Raw genomic sequence first — 13,711 nt, 5'->3', positions numbered from 1 at the left:
GGTAGTGAGCTTTGGGATGAAAGCAGGGATTGTCAGACCCATAGTACAAACTTAGAACCACAGTGCCAAGTACATAGAGGAGAGAAGATGCAGAAACTTGGTTTATCGTGCTCAGTTGTATTTTAAAAAAAAAAGAAAGAAAGAAAGAAAAGAAAAAAGTGAGAGTTCTGATGGCCCCCAAACGATCTGGGCCCCAAATAGTCATTATTGCAAAACTATTTAAAAGAACTTAGATAACGCAGAGCTCCAGTTTTTAACAGCTTCGGCCAAGGCTGTGGAGACTTTCCACAGTGGTGATGTCTAGAGTCGCTCCCTGTTAGAGCTGAAAGGGACTTCAGACTATTAAGACCAGAGTGATGGCCCTGAGAGAGAAGGGAGCAGTAATCGGGAGGGCGATCGAAGGTGGCCTCTGGGTGCTGGCATTATGCAATTCTTAGCCTGGGTGAAATTGACACCACAAATGCCAGCACTTACTTTGTGGAAATTCACATGTTCTGTGCACAGTCCTGTATCTATATTATTGTATTTGTAATTTTTTTTAAGTTTTTTTTTTTTTTTTAATTTTTCAGGCACATCCCTTCACGTTACAGAGTAGCAGACTGTGGCCCCCACAGCCGACTTCAGGAGCAGACAGATGGTAAGAACTGGGCATCTTCTTTACCAGTGTACTTCTCTGCCCACCATAATTTAGCACTTAATACACAGCCTGTCGTGTTATACAGGCTGGCTGCCTGCTTCCAAGTGGATAGGAAACCATCACTAAGGACAGCGTCTTAAGCTTCGTGTCACTATGGGTCTCTGAGCGCACGTTCACACACAAGGTGCTAAGATCACGGTAGATGCCATTCATCCGCCCTTGGCCTGTGAACCAAGCTGAGCATCCCTCACTCGCTCTGCTCCATGTGAAGGAGAGATCCTGTTCCAGACAAGACCCCGGCCTTGCCCTTGAAGCTGCGCTCCCCTTTCACCGGCCAGTCTCCTGCCCTCGACATCTGACAGTAGCTCCTTTGGTTTGAGAACATACATCCTGCTCTGTCCCCTTCTCCACTGGCTCCTCTGGGCATCCTCTCTGCTGTGGAGGAGAAACTCCTGGCACTTTTCCAGGTTTCCCCACCCCTGGTCCAGCCAAGACTCCTCCACTTCTGTGAGTGGGTGTGGATGGAGGTAGAGGGAAAAGAGAGGGGTTTCAGCCAAGTGAAGCTAAGCAAGACAACGTCAAAAGCTAATTAAGTGCCCAAGATGCCGGACCACTAGAAAATCATCTAAGGAAACCCCGTGGATTGTTTAAGAAAGAAAGAAAAGAATGGCGGGTGGGATGGGAACGGGGAGGAACTGACCAACTCAGAGAATCTCAGCGTCCAGGAGGTGAGCAGAATGCATAGGTGGCTAAAAGTGAGGGGGGACCACAGAGGACCAATGACCAGATGACAATCGGGTACCGCCCCCCGCGCCCCAAGGCTCTCCTACTTTGACTTCATTCCCCAAATATCTCTCTCCAGCAGGGAAGTGGGGCTGGACGAACTTGAAGTCCCCGTCCTGTTCTCAGGATCTTCTCAACTCAGCTAAGAAAATAAAACAAATAGTGAGCACCACGAGCGACCAAGAAAATGTGCATTCCCAAAGAAGCCTGCTCCGGGGGCTGCATGCCCCATCCAGGATGGATTTCTGGAGAGCCGAGACAGACTTAGTCGTGTAAAATGCAGAAGGAAGTGAACTGGTATGAGACTTGGGATGCTCTCGTGTAAACCCTCTGATCACACTTTTGTGTATTTGGGCTTCTTCGACCAGGGCTGCTAGGAGTTCTTAAATGGAATCAAAAGGTTGGTCCTTACATATCAACGTTTGTATGCATATTCAGCTTTTGTAAGTGGCTCTAGTCCCTTGAAATGTCAGGCTAATAGGCACCAGGAATTCACACCTGACCTCCACAGAGCCAAACACCAAGGGCCTAATTTTGGCCTGGGTCCCAACAGTAAAATTCAGCATCAATATTGACACTCTAGATTACTAATTCTACTTTCTGTTTTCTTAGGAATGAAATCTACAGACCTTCCATTTCTGAACCTTTGCCCGGTTTGGGAAGCTGAGCCATCAAACTGAACTTTATCTGGTGAGGGTAAACAGGTTTGACTCCAAATACAGCAGTCCTGGGTCCCTATCAAGATTTATTATCTATTTAAGTCCACGTTTGCACGGACACAGTTTTAACAGCCTCTGTTTCACCAGAAACCGTGCAGACCCAGACACTGTGGTTTTGACAACGTTGATATTGAGAAGAAATATGTTATTTCTCCAATGTTGCTCTGGAATGAAGCGATCACGTGTGAGTCTGTTCCTTATAAATGTAGAGGTTGCTAAGTGTGATGAGAAGCTTTGGCCAGCCCCCTCGTTTACCAAAGAGGAAGCATGCTCAGTGTCACACCATGTCAGTGGCAAAGGGTAACCAGAACCTCTGTCTAGAGTGCCTCCCACCACACCACGTTGCCCACTCCACTTAGCACATGAAATTCAAAGAAGGTGTTTTCTAGAGGGAGTGGGGGAAGGGTGTTGTACAGCAGGCATGTTTAGCAGGTCTACCCAGAAGCTCCATTCAGCATCTTACAGATAGCCTTGTAGTGGGGCCACCCTACTATGTTGGATTGGTACCCAACACCCATTTTACCCTCCTTAGATGCCTACTGGAGTTGCGGAGGCTAGAAAACTAAAAACTACACTTCCCAGACTGCCCCGCAACTGGGCTTCCAGTTGTGATTTAGTCTCAGCCAATCAGATGCAAGCAAGTATGATTAGGAAAATGGAAGTAAAGTAAGGGAAAGCAATACTTCTCTTGACCCTCCCTATTGATAAGCTTGGCCTTGCAGCCATTTAGCTTCTCCGCAGCAGTCCTAGCACCTCTAGCTGCAGGGGTGTCAGAAAGCAGAGTGCGGGCCATCCACTTGCTGGTGTGGATCAGAGCAGATGTGGCCTGCGGCTGGTAGAAGCAGCGGTGGCCTCTGATTCAGGGTGGCTTCAGTTCTGCACTCTAGATCTGGGACTTGTTCTCAAATGGTCAACCTAGAGTCTGTTTCCCCAGCCTCCTCAACAGTTCTGCAGGCCGCTAGTACCCCTTTGGGAACCAAAACAAAACAAGAAAATGCTTCTTGTTTCAACAACGTGAATTGACTCTCTTCCCTGCAACTGAAATGCGAGTGGTGCATCTGGCGAGGAGGCCTAGACAGGAGTAACTGCCGCTTGCCGAGCATTCTCCAAGGCCCAGGAACTGAAACTGGCAACCTGCATAACTGTCTCAGTTACTCCTTACGGACGGCAAATAAAAGGAAGCTCTAAGAGGTGAAGAACCACCCCGGATTCCATAACAGCTGGTATCAGGGGGAGTGGGACACACCTGCTTCCCAGCCCGGTTTCAGGGTCATCATATTTGCTCGAAGTGACAGCGCAGGGACTCTGCACCACACGGCCTGGACTCCTGATCCCAACTCCGCCACTTACTAGCAAATCACTTTTCTTTGTACCTTGGTTTCCTCACCTGTAAAGTGAGGATAAAATAGTCCGTAGCCTATAGAATTGCTGTAAAGATCAAACAAGCTAAAAGACACTGGACTATAGCAAATATGAGAGAAACTTTAGCTGCCGCTGAACATTTTCCCCACCAAGAGGGGGACGTTGGACTTTAAGAAGTGAGTGGAAGCTGGTCTGTTGACCCTCCCCAGGCATGCAACGTTCAGAATAGACGTCAGACTACCAGGACCCTGCCCACATTAACAGCTTCAGGTATCCGCTGCAGAGGCAGCTGAAGTGTGAAGGTAAGGCCCTGACCTTGGACTCTCTCGGCCTAGATACCACTGCCAGTTCTATATCTTTCTACTTTGTGACCTCGACCGTCAGTCTCTTAAAATCTTTGAGATTTGATTTTTTTGTTTTTTTGGTTTTTTTTATTTGTAAAAGTGCACATTCCTGTCTAACTCACAGGTTGTTCCCAGATTAAATGAGAAGGAAAGGCCTGGCACAGCCCTGGGCAGAGCATCTCAGGCATCGGGCTTCTTTTGGTTGAAGCGACAAAGCTCCATTTAACAGAAATCAGCAAAACGTGCAATGCGCTGGCTGATGGGTTTGAGGAGGGTTCATACAGAGAGCACGGGAAGCACAGAGATAAAGCTGGTATCTTTCTTCATCTCCTTTCTCTGCCAGAGTTTCCACATCAGCACATTTTCTCTTGCTACAGAGCAGCTTAGAGCTTCAATCACAGAGAGAAATCAGCTTTGATGCTCTCCCCAGCCTATGGTGGCCAACTGCCTCACTTCGCTGGGAGCTGAGACGTTTCCCAGGGCATGGAATTTTTACTAGTGAAACTGAGAAAGTCCTGGACGACCTGGGACTAGCTGGCCATGTTCCTCCATTTCCAAATCCAAAAGTAAGGGACTGGCTGGCCCAGCTTGAGTCAGGGGCCACCCAATGCCAACTGACAGTGGCCAGCAGTGCAAGTCACACTGGAACATGTTAGTCCCTGCAGTGACCATATGAATTTGGGAGATAAGGTACCCCCAAGATAATAAGGGAGGGGGATACCAGGCAGAGAATCCTATAAATGTGTACCTTGGACCCAGAGTAAAGACTCAGTGAAGTGTCCTGTATTCTTTCAATCAAAGTCACATCAGAATATAAACTCAATGGATGGAAGGTGGTGGACCAGCCCACAATCGAATAGCTGTTTCTCCCTCACTCAGAAGTTGCAGGCAACGTGGTTTCAGATGCTGGAAGGTTATGAAGTGTATTTAAATGATGGAGGTCCTTTGACCTGAGAGGGACAAATACAAGAGTTAAATAGCACTCACCCTTTTGAAATAAAAAAAAAAAAGCCATTTAAGTGGACGAAACGGAGAATTTATCCTCCACAAAACAGAGAGCAAAAATAATTTTTTTTTTTTTTGTCTTTTCATAAAGAAGAATTTCCAATGGCGATTTTGTATTATTCATCAGAACAAGTCACCAGAGCCAATAATCTATACAAACAGTAGCGACAGTGAAAAGCCCATTTTGTCTGGTTGATGGCACATCACTCATTCCTGTCGAAAGCATCTTCCAGGCAGCAAATAACTCGCACAGCAGATATTCAGAGCAACAGACAGGAAGCTTAAACGGTGAATGCAGATTGGAACACAAAAGCGTCACCGAAAATTTTAGTCCTTTCCTTTCTACAGCTGGGGAATCAGGCAATGTCCCCCAAGCTATGTAATACATGGCTGAGCTGCTGCTTTTAGAGAAATTTTTGAGGACAATTTACACCTGAGATTGCCTTTGGCTCTTCACCCCAATTTACCTGAACAGGTAGAAAGGAGGGTCCGAGGTACTTTGACCACAGCACCTCGGCTGCAAGGGTTTTACCACAAACATTTTCGCCGCGTAACTGGTTAGCCGTAAGACAATTTTGCTGTAAAAAAAGATAAAATCACAACAAATAAAAGACAAACCTTCAAAAGGACATAATGAAACATTAAAAAAAATGAATAAAAAAAAACTTTAAGGACTTTATTTAAAGTATGTGTAGATGCGTGGCAATATGGCACAAATAACTGATTTTATTTTGCAGATCGTACCCGAAAACTTGTCTTCGTTCTATAGGAAATGTGAGTTTAACTCAACGACCATTTTGAGGGCAAGCTAAGATTTATAGATAACATCAAAATGGGAGTAGCTGCAAAAACTTCGTCCCTGGAGAAATGAAACCAAACCAAAAATCAAAAACAAAACTGTAAACTAGTTATGTTATCATTTTTATAGCAAAATTCCTTTACAGCCAATTAGATATGTGATGAAAATGCTTGCAGCAAAGATGTCTATGGCGAAGGTGCCGCAGTGAACCCAGGATGCAAGGAAGGAGGTGCCGGCAAGTTCCTACCCTCTCCAGCTCTGATCGGCTGGCCCTGTCTGAAACCCGGTCTCCACTGAGACCACAGCTCCCCATAGCCTTATCGCAAATGAAGCCTGGTCACCCTCCACATCTAATGCAGCTGTCTCGCGGACGTCCTTAACCCTCTCGAGAGTCCCAGACCACCCCCCTCCATCCTCAGGTAAACACGCTTGTTGTAGCTTTCACCCCTGCCTGTTTTCGTCATAAACGGCCCATCTGGTCATTCCAGTATCTCCCTCTCTACCCTGGGGGAAGGTTCACCAGGCTGCGAACAGGCCTCCTACAGCTGCCTTCTCAAGTCCTTGACTTAGCATTTCCATCTACCTTCTTCCCCATTCCCACTCAGCCACCTGGTGGCTTCGCTGTGGAATGTCGTACCTCTGAAACCACAAATTCGGGCATTCCGCTCTCAGACTGGCTTCCTTTCCTTATGGCTTGCTCTTTCAAATGATTCCCATTTCTTCATTCATTTGCCCCCAGAAGGTCCTACTGTATCTATTGGCTTCTTCCTGAACACACGCACCTTTCTCCATCTCTGTATGTCCCTCTATAATCAGCTTGGGTTTGATGATTTATTCCAACTTTCTCCTATCGACATGCTAAATTCCTTGTTTGTTCTTTCATCCCTCCCGGGGCAACTTTAAATGTCATATCCGCTCTTCTTCCCACGTGCGCCCAAACTACTAGCACTATTGGGGTCAATGGTACATCCACACACAGTGGTGCCATCATGACGTCACACTCGCCAGCACTGCCTGGGTCTCTCATTCTGCGTAGCAACCCACCTTTGTGTCCTCGATCAGTTCGACCTTCCATTGTTCACAATTATTTCAAACTTGCATTCCGCTCAGACTTCCCACCTACTCTCCACCCTCTTCAGCAGGTGACAGAGAAACGAGACACCTGAGTAAGGGGAGAATGTCCTCAGTGTCCACTAAATCTCCAAACCCGCCTGTCCTTCCCATCTTCCCTTCTCCCCATCTTAGGACCCCGTGCCATCAACTCAGCTTATCACCCAGCACCCACCCTGCATCCTGAACCTCTATCTCTCTAATGACTCTTCTATCAGTGTTTAAGCTTCTCAAGTCTCTTATATCTTAAAACAAACAAGTCCTATCCTCTGCCCCTTGTCACCGCCAGCCGCCACATTTGTAGCCTCTATCCATGGCCCAGCTTCTTAAAGGGGAACTCGTGTTTTCCCAATCTTCATCTCCAGATCAACTGAATCATAATTATCCAGAAAGTTTAAAAATATATGTATCAGAAGAGAAAGAAGCCAGACACCAAAGACTACACATTGTATGATTCCACGTACGTGAAATTTCCAGGAAAGGCAAAACTGTAGAAATAAAGCAGATGAGTGTTTGCCCACAGCCGTGGGTGAGCAGGGGTTGACTGCACGTGGGCACAAGGAAATATTTAGGGTGATGGAAATGTTCTAACCCTGGATTGTGGTGATGTTTGCACAACTATATAATTTTATGAATGCTCGTCAAACTGTAGACTTAAAATGCGTGACTTCTATCACGTGTAAATTAAATGTCAAGAAGACGTTTTGACATAAACAGGCAAGGCACAAACAGGGAGTTTGAATGGAATCAAAATGGGTCCTTTCCTCATGCTGGATAAAGACTCCCAGCTTGGAAGAAAGAGAGAGTCAGAAAAAAAGGTAACTTAGAAAATAGTGGGTTCCTAAGAAGGAGTCCGAAATCCCCCACACCAACTCTAAGAACTGAGTTTGGCAGGAAACCCAAGAATGGGTTTTAGAACCCTGGAGAAAAGGGACTTATGCTCCATATTCTCCTGGGTGGAACCCCCAAGGTTGTGTCCAAACTCCAGCCAAAAACATGACTGCACTGTGTCTAGGCTGGCAGCTCAGCCCCCCAGACAGCTCCCTTTACCCTGGCATGGTATGAGCGCAGTGTCTCCGGGCTGTCCTCAAATGGCATGGAGACACCTGGAGGAGTCTCAGGGAAGGGGATGAAGACCCAGCATCAATGTCCAACGGGGACAATGGACAGTTCGGCAGATGTCAGCATAAATAGGTGGCTAGTAAGGGCCTGGCCTCGGCAAATTCATAATTTGAGGCCTCGGTGCCTCATAAGCCCCTGAATTTTCAGACCTGACCCTGGGAAAATTTTCCCTGCATTATTGGAGATTCCATTTCTGCCATTCTGGGGTTCAAACTAAACACTAAACTGAGAATTTCGCTAAATGGGGGAATTCACTCTCTGAACACGTAAGTTGATGGAGCACGGCACAGAGAACGGGGTGTCACCCACAGGCTGGGCAAAGGGCGAGGAAGCTAAAAAGGAGGCTGCATGTCCCAGCTCTCCCAAGCGAATCAAAGCCCAGAACTGTTTTTCCTAGATCAACTTAAGAGATGACATAGGAGCCTCTTAAAGCAACAAGGAGAGATGGTTTTCTTTTCCTACCGGTCAGTGCTTCACAGTGGGTGTGAAGGAACGTGCATGGCTGGAAGAGGAACGCGTTATCCGGGAGAGAAAAGGCAGAGCCTGGGAAAGGAGAGAGACAAGGGGAGCTGGAGACTGGGTGGACGGAGATGGCCCCCACGGCCTGGCTCGGGCCACGGTGGTAAGTCTCGCCCCCAGCTCGGGGCCCCATGCCAGGAGGAACCCCAGACCTAACACACGGCTGGGCCGCGAACGGAGTGGTATGCAGGGGCTGAGCAGAAGGCACTCGTCGCAAATGCAGGAGCCTGAGCGTCCCACTGCCGATGCCACATGAATCTTGAGTCCTGAGCGGGTTGGCCTTCACGGGCCCCGTGCGGCAGGACGGATCTGGGACTGGTGAGGGCAGAGAACACGGAACTCCGGGTGAGTTACTTCTCCTCCCAGCCTTGTTTTCCTCTTTGGAAACTACTGTGGACGGTGGAGAGAGAGTGACAAGGACGGACATAGATTATCAATCCAGTTCCTTAGGGCTGAAGTTCCGACTCCATTGGAGACACGTCGACGAAGGCCTTGGCCACTTCCACCCACCTCTGAAGACACGTTTGTTCTGTCATCCCAGACACATCTCCCTCCTGTGTCTGAGGTTTTTGCCAGTGCTCAGAGCTGCATGCCACACAGGACACTGCTCTCCCTCCCGCCCTTCTCAGCCACCCAGGTGTCGGGGAGGCTGTTTTTTTTTTTTTTTTTTCTCCCTACACTTTATTGTCAAAGAGTCATGCTGGCAGGGCAGATACTAAAAATACTACCTCTTCCCAGGGAATACATTGATTAAAAGGTCTATTTCTCTATTCTTAGAAAGACAATAGGGGTGAGACGCAGCACTAAAAATGGACATTTAACCAAAACAATACGAAATCCACCTCCAAAGTCCCAGCAGAGGAAAACAACTCCCCGCCCCCCAAAATAATGTCCTTTCTGTTTTTTTTTTTTTTTTTTTTTTTTTTTGCTTATGAGAAAGCATCAAGGCCACACAAATAAACACTCTAGTCTTGGCAATCCATGAGCTCTATCTGCAGAGCCTGAAGCTCTGGGTCCGTCTCCCCCATGACATGGAAAATCTATAGGGACTCAAGAGCTGTGCCACCAGGCTTCCTGGGTGAGCAGAGGGGTGAGGCTTATCACTGGGAGCCGGAGCCCTGAACGGAACCCCAGCTCGAGCCACACGTCTCAGCTGGGAGGATACCCTTCTGGGCCCTCCCTCTTCTGCCTTTTCTGGTTCGCTTTCTTTTTCAAAGCTAACCATTTTTTGTTTCACGAACCTGGACTATTCCACCAGGAACTTTTTCTCCAGCTGTGGTCGGAACATTTTTTTCCTGACTCTCAGACAACAACCGTATCAAAAATTCACACCAGCACAAGGCTCCTCTTTGGGCACAGAGAATGTAATAATTCCATTCCAGTTGACTCTGGGTGCCCCAGATAGTCTGAAATGGTCTAACACCCACTTTATGAACAGTAGGGCTAATTTCTTTTGAAAGGAGCTTAAAGCCACCAGGGCTTCGATTCGGGGGTTAATTGGTCTGTTGGCCTCCATTCGACAGCACCGTCTTTAAAGAACATCTTCGAAGACTGCTGGGGGACCGGCCCCCACCTTGTCTGAAACGCCTCAGATGTCTTTATCAACGCCAAAAACGCAGTGAGCGAAAGGGCTTTTTACTTAATTACTTCTGAAAACTAAAAAGGGGATTCCATGTAGATAGATAATGAGAACTGACACAGTGAAATTAAAATGCCTGTTCAGGCAAAGGAAGCCAGGAGAGCCAAACTTCTAACTGGAGCCATTTAGAAGGGGGTCTGTCCCGACCCCGCCCACTGCACCAGATGCAGGGATGGGTGCTTCCTTTTGTCTCTTAGAGCAGCTTCCAGTTTAAAACCCATGCTGATTGGTTTGCACAGGTTGCTTAGCAACCCCTGAGCCAATATTATTTGCTTTTAAAATGCCAACATCTACACAGCATTTGAAGTATGATTTTTAATTCAAACACTTATGTCTGCAGACAATTTATCTTTAAAAAATAAAACAAAATTTATGTCCTTATACAATGCCTCCAACCCCCACCCCAAGCAATTCATGATTTATGATACTTTTCACAGCTTCATGTCTAAGTCTCTGTAGACATGTCTCTGTTCCTTTTGGGGGGTAGAGATGAGTAGAAAGGGGGAACGAAGTGGGACAGTTCTTCGGGTGTCCAGAAGAAAAGTAGAAAACATGCATTCCATTTTAAATATAATTAGAAACGCTTCGGAACAGAGGAGAAAATAGTTTGGTCTCCATTTTGTTGAAAATGACGTTTATTGTGGATCCAAGTTTCAGCCCAAGTCAGATAAGAATCAGGATATGCCTCTTGACAACTGTCTCATGACGGGACACTGGATCCACATGAAGACATAATTCGCCACATCTAGAGAACTCGACACTACTTCCTTCTCCCATAAAACAACTGAACGACAACTCCAAAAGGAAATCAGAGCAACCAGCTAGCAGAGAAACTCAGCACTTAAAAGCATTAACTTCGCGATCCCTAAACGCAGATGACGTTTTCAGGTCTCATATCAAACCCATACATGCCTGGGATCTGTTTTTGGCCTGGCAACTTCCAGTTCCTGCCCCTGTCGGAGTTTCCAGGTATCGATATATTTACATGTCATTTGGGTATCAATGCGACAGAAACCCCCTGAGGAAAATCAGATTTGGGAAGAAGAAGGGCAACCCCAGAACAACACCTTTCTTTGAAAAACTCCAAATGGCATTGCAAACCGATGCTACCATTCAACCGGCCTCTGCTTGAGTGACTTCGTTAGCCTTCGCTCCTTCCAATAGAGAGAGTTCAAATTACCTGCTGGAAAGCAAAGGAAGCCCTAAATCATTTGATGCAAGAAAAAATAGCCAAGAGAATCTGCGAAAGGAGAGGAAGGAACTTCAGGTCTTGGTTTAGGGCAGGGTCCCCTTAACTGGCCAACTTCTAAAGGGCCTTAACCAGGAGATAGATCCTCTGGCAGAAAAAAAAAGAAGTGCTTTGATAAAACAAAAACACACATACACATCCCCCTTCACCTTTCAGCAAAACACCCCAACCCCTTGTGAGATTTTGGCCACTGGTTTTTGCCCAGAGCGTGAGATCTGATTACTGTTATCTCTGCTTGCATAACTACCAATGTTATCATTACTGCTCACTGATAGGGCTCTGTTTCCCAAACAGAAAGGGAGACTGTGTGTACACTTGCCCTCTCACCAGAAAGGCTGGTTTAAAAGAAAAAAAAAAAGAGAGAGAGAGCTTAGAGAAGAGAAGAGGGGGGCTGGGAGCCGAGAGGGGCAGGCCTGCTGAATGAGCCTTTCAGAAAGAATTATGCGATAGGTTGGTGTGTGTGTGTGTGTGTGTGTGCATGTGTGAAACGCTTCGGAACAGAGGAGAAAATAGTTTGGTCTCCATTTTGTTGAAAATGACGGTTATTGTGGATCCAGGTTTCAGCCCAAGTCAGATAAGAATCGGGATATGCCTCTTGACAACTGTCTCATGACGGGACACTGGATCCACATGAAGACATAATTTGCCACATCTAGAGAACTCGACACTACTTCCTTCTCCCATAAAACAACTGAACGACAACTCCAAAAGGAAATCAGAGCAACCAGCTAGCAGAGAAAGTCAGCACTTAAAAGCATTAACTTCGCGATCCCTAAACGCAGATGACGTTTTCAGGTCTCACATCAAACCCATACATGCCTGGGATCTGTTTTTGGCCTGGCAACTTCCAGTTCCTGCCCCTGTCAGGGTTTCCAGGTATTGATATATTTACATGTCATTTGGGTATCAATGCGACAGAAACCCCCTGAGGAAAATCAGATTTGGAAAGAAGAAGGGCAACCCCAGAACAACACCTTTCTTTGAAAAACTCCAAATGGCATTGCAAACCGATGCTACCATTCAACCGGCCTCTGCTTGAGTGACTTCATTAGCCTTCGCTCCTTCCAATAGAGAGAGTTCAAATTACCTGCTGGAAAGCAAAGGAAGCCCTAAATCATTCGATGCAAGAAAAAATAGCCAAGAGAATCTGAGAAAGGAGAGGAAGGACTTTCAGGTCTTAGTTTAGGGCAGGGTCCCCTTAACTGGCCAACTTCTAAAGGGCCTTAACCAGGAGATAGATCCTCTGGCAGAAAAAAAAAAAGTGCTTTGATAAAACAAAAACACACATACACATCCCCCTTCACCTTTCAGCATAACACCCCAACCCCTTGTGAGATTTTGGCCACTGGTTTTTGCCCAGAGCGTGAGATCTGATTACTGTTATCTCTGCTTGCATAACTACCAATGTTATCATTACTGCTCACTGATAGGGCTCTGTTTCCCAAACAGAAAGGGAGACTGTGTGTACACTTGCCCTCTCACCAGAAAGGCTGGTTTAAAAGAAAAAAAAAAAGAGAGAGAGAGCTTAGAGAAGAGAAGAGGGGGGCTGGGAGCCGAGAGGGGCAGGCCTGCTGAATGAGCCTTTCAGAAAGAATTATGCGATAGGTTGGTGTGTGTGTGTGTGTGTGCGTGTGTGTGTGTGTGTGTAACATGCTGTTGCCAAAGCTAAGAATTGAAAAGTATTCAATGGGCATCATGTCAGAAACACAATGATTTATTTTGCTGGTTCATTTTCAAACATGAGCTTTCTCCTTATTCCCTGAAATGTGTTTTGGGCCCGAATCTTCAAAATATGGGGAACAGAAGTTATGCAGAGAGCCAGGTCTGATTCAAGATAAACAAGGATTCGATTATAAATATGACAGTGGCATATCCCTGGCCTCCGAAGAGCCTCGTCTGTTTGCCCAGACTGCAGACCATTTCTGCATCCAAAAGTGTACTGGGTAGAAGTGGGGTCCCCTCTGGGGAGCCCTCCTCAGCCCAGAAGGCATGGCGTACAAGCCCTTCCGGCTCCACAACCAACCACAGTGTCTGAGGGAGGCCTGGTCGTTGAGCTCCCCTGAGCCAGAGCTGGTATACACATGGCAGGTTCGAATCTCAGTCCATAAAGTCAGGAGTATAAGAAATGCGACTTTTTTTTATTTTCCTGGTGCCATCCCACACAGCTGAAGCTTCGTCACTATGAATTCCCACTCTTCCTCCAAGATTGCATCAAAGTTCCTGGAAGCTCATTCAGGCCTGGGTATGGGAGGCAGGCCAAAAAGCGGGGAGGTTCTGGCCCTCCCCAGTTTGGCTCCTTCGGAAACCCTGTGCTAACTTTTTTTTAACAGTGCATTTTTTTAATTGAGGTCTAATTCACGTACCATCAGATCTACCCTTTTAAAGTATACAGTTCAGTGGGTTTAGTATATTTGCAAAATTGT

This window comes from Pteropus vampyrus, unplaced genomic scaffold (genome assembly GCF_000151845.1).
Source record: "Pteropus vampyrus isolate Shadow unplaced genomic scaffold, Pvam_2.0 Scaffold46, whole genome shotgun sequence".
NCBI lineage: Eukaryota > Metazoa > Chordata > Mammalia > Chiroptera > Pteropodidae > Pteropus > Pteropus vampyrus.
Note: the sequence above shows the minus strand (reverse complement) of the source record.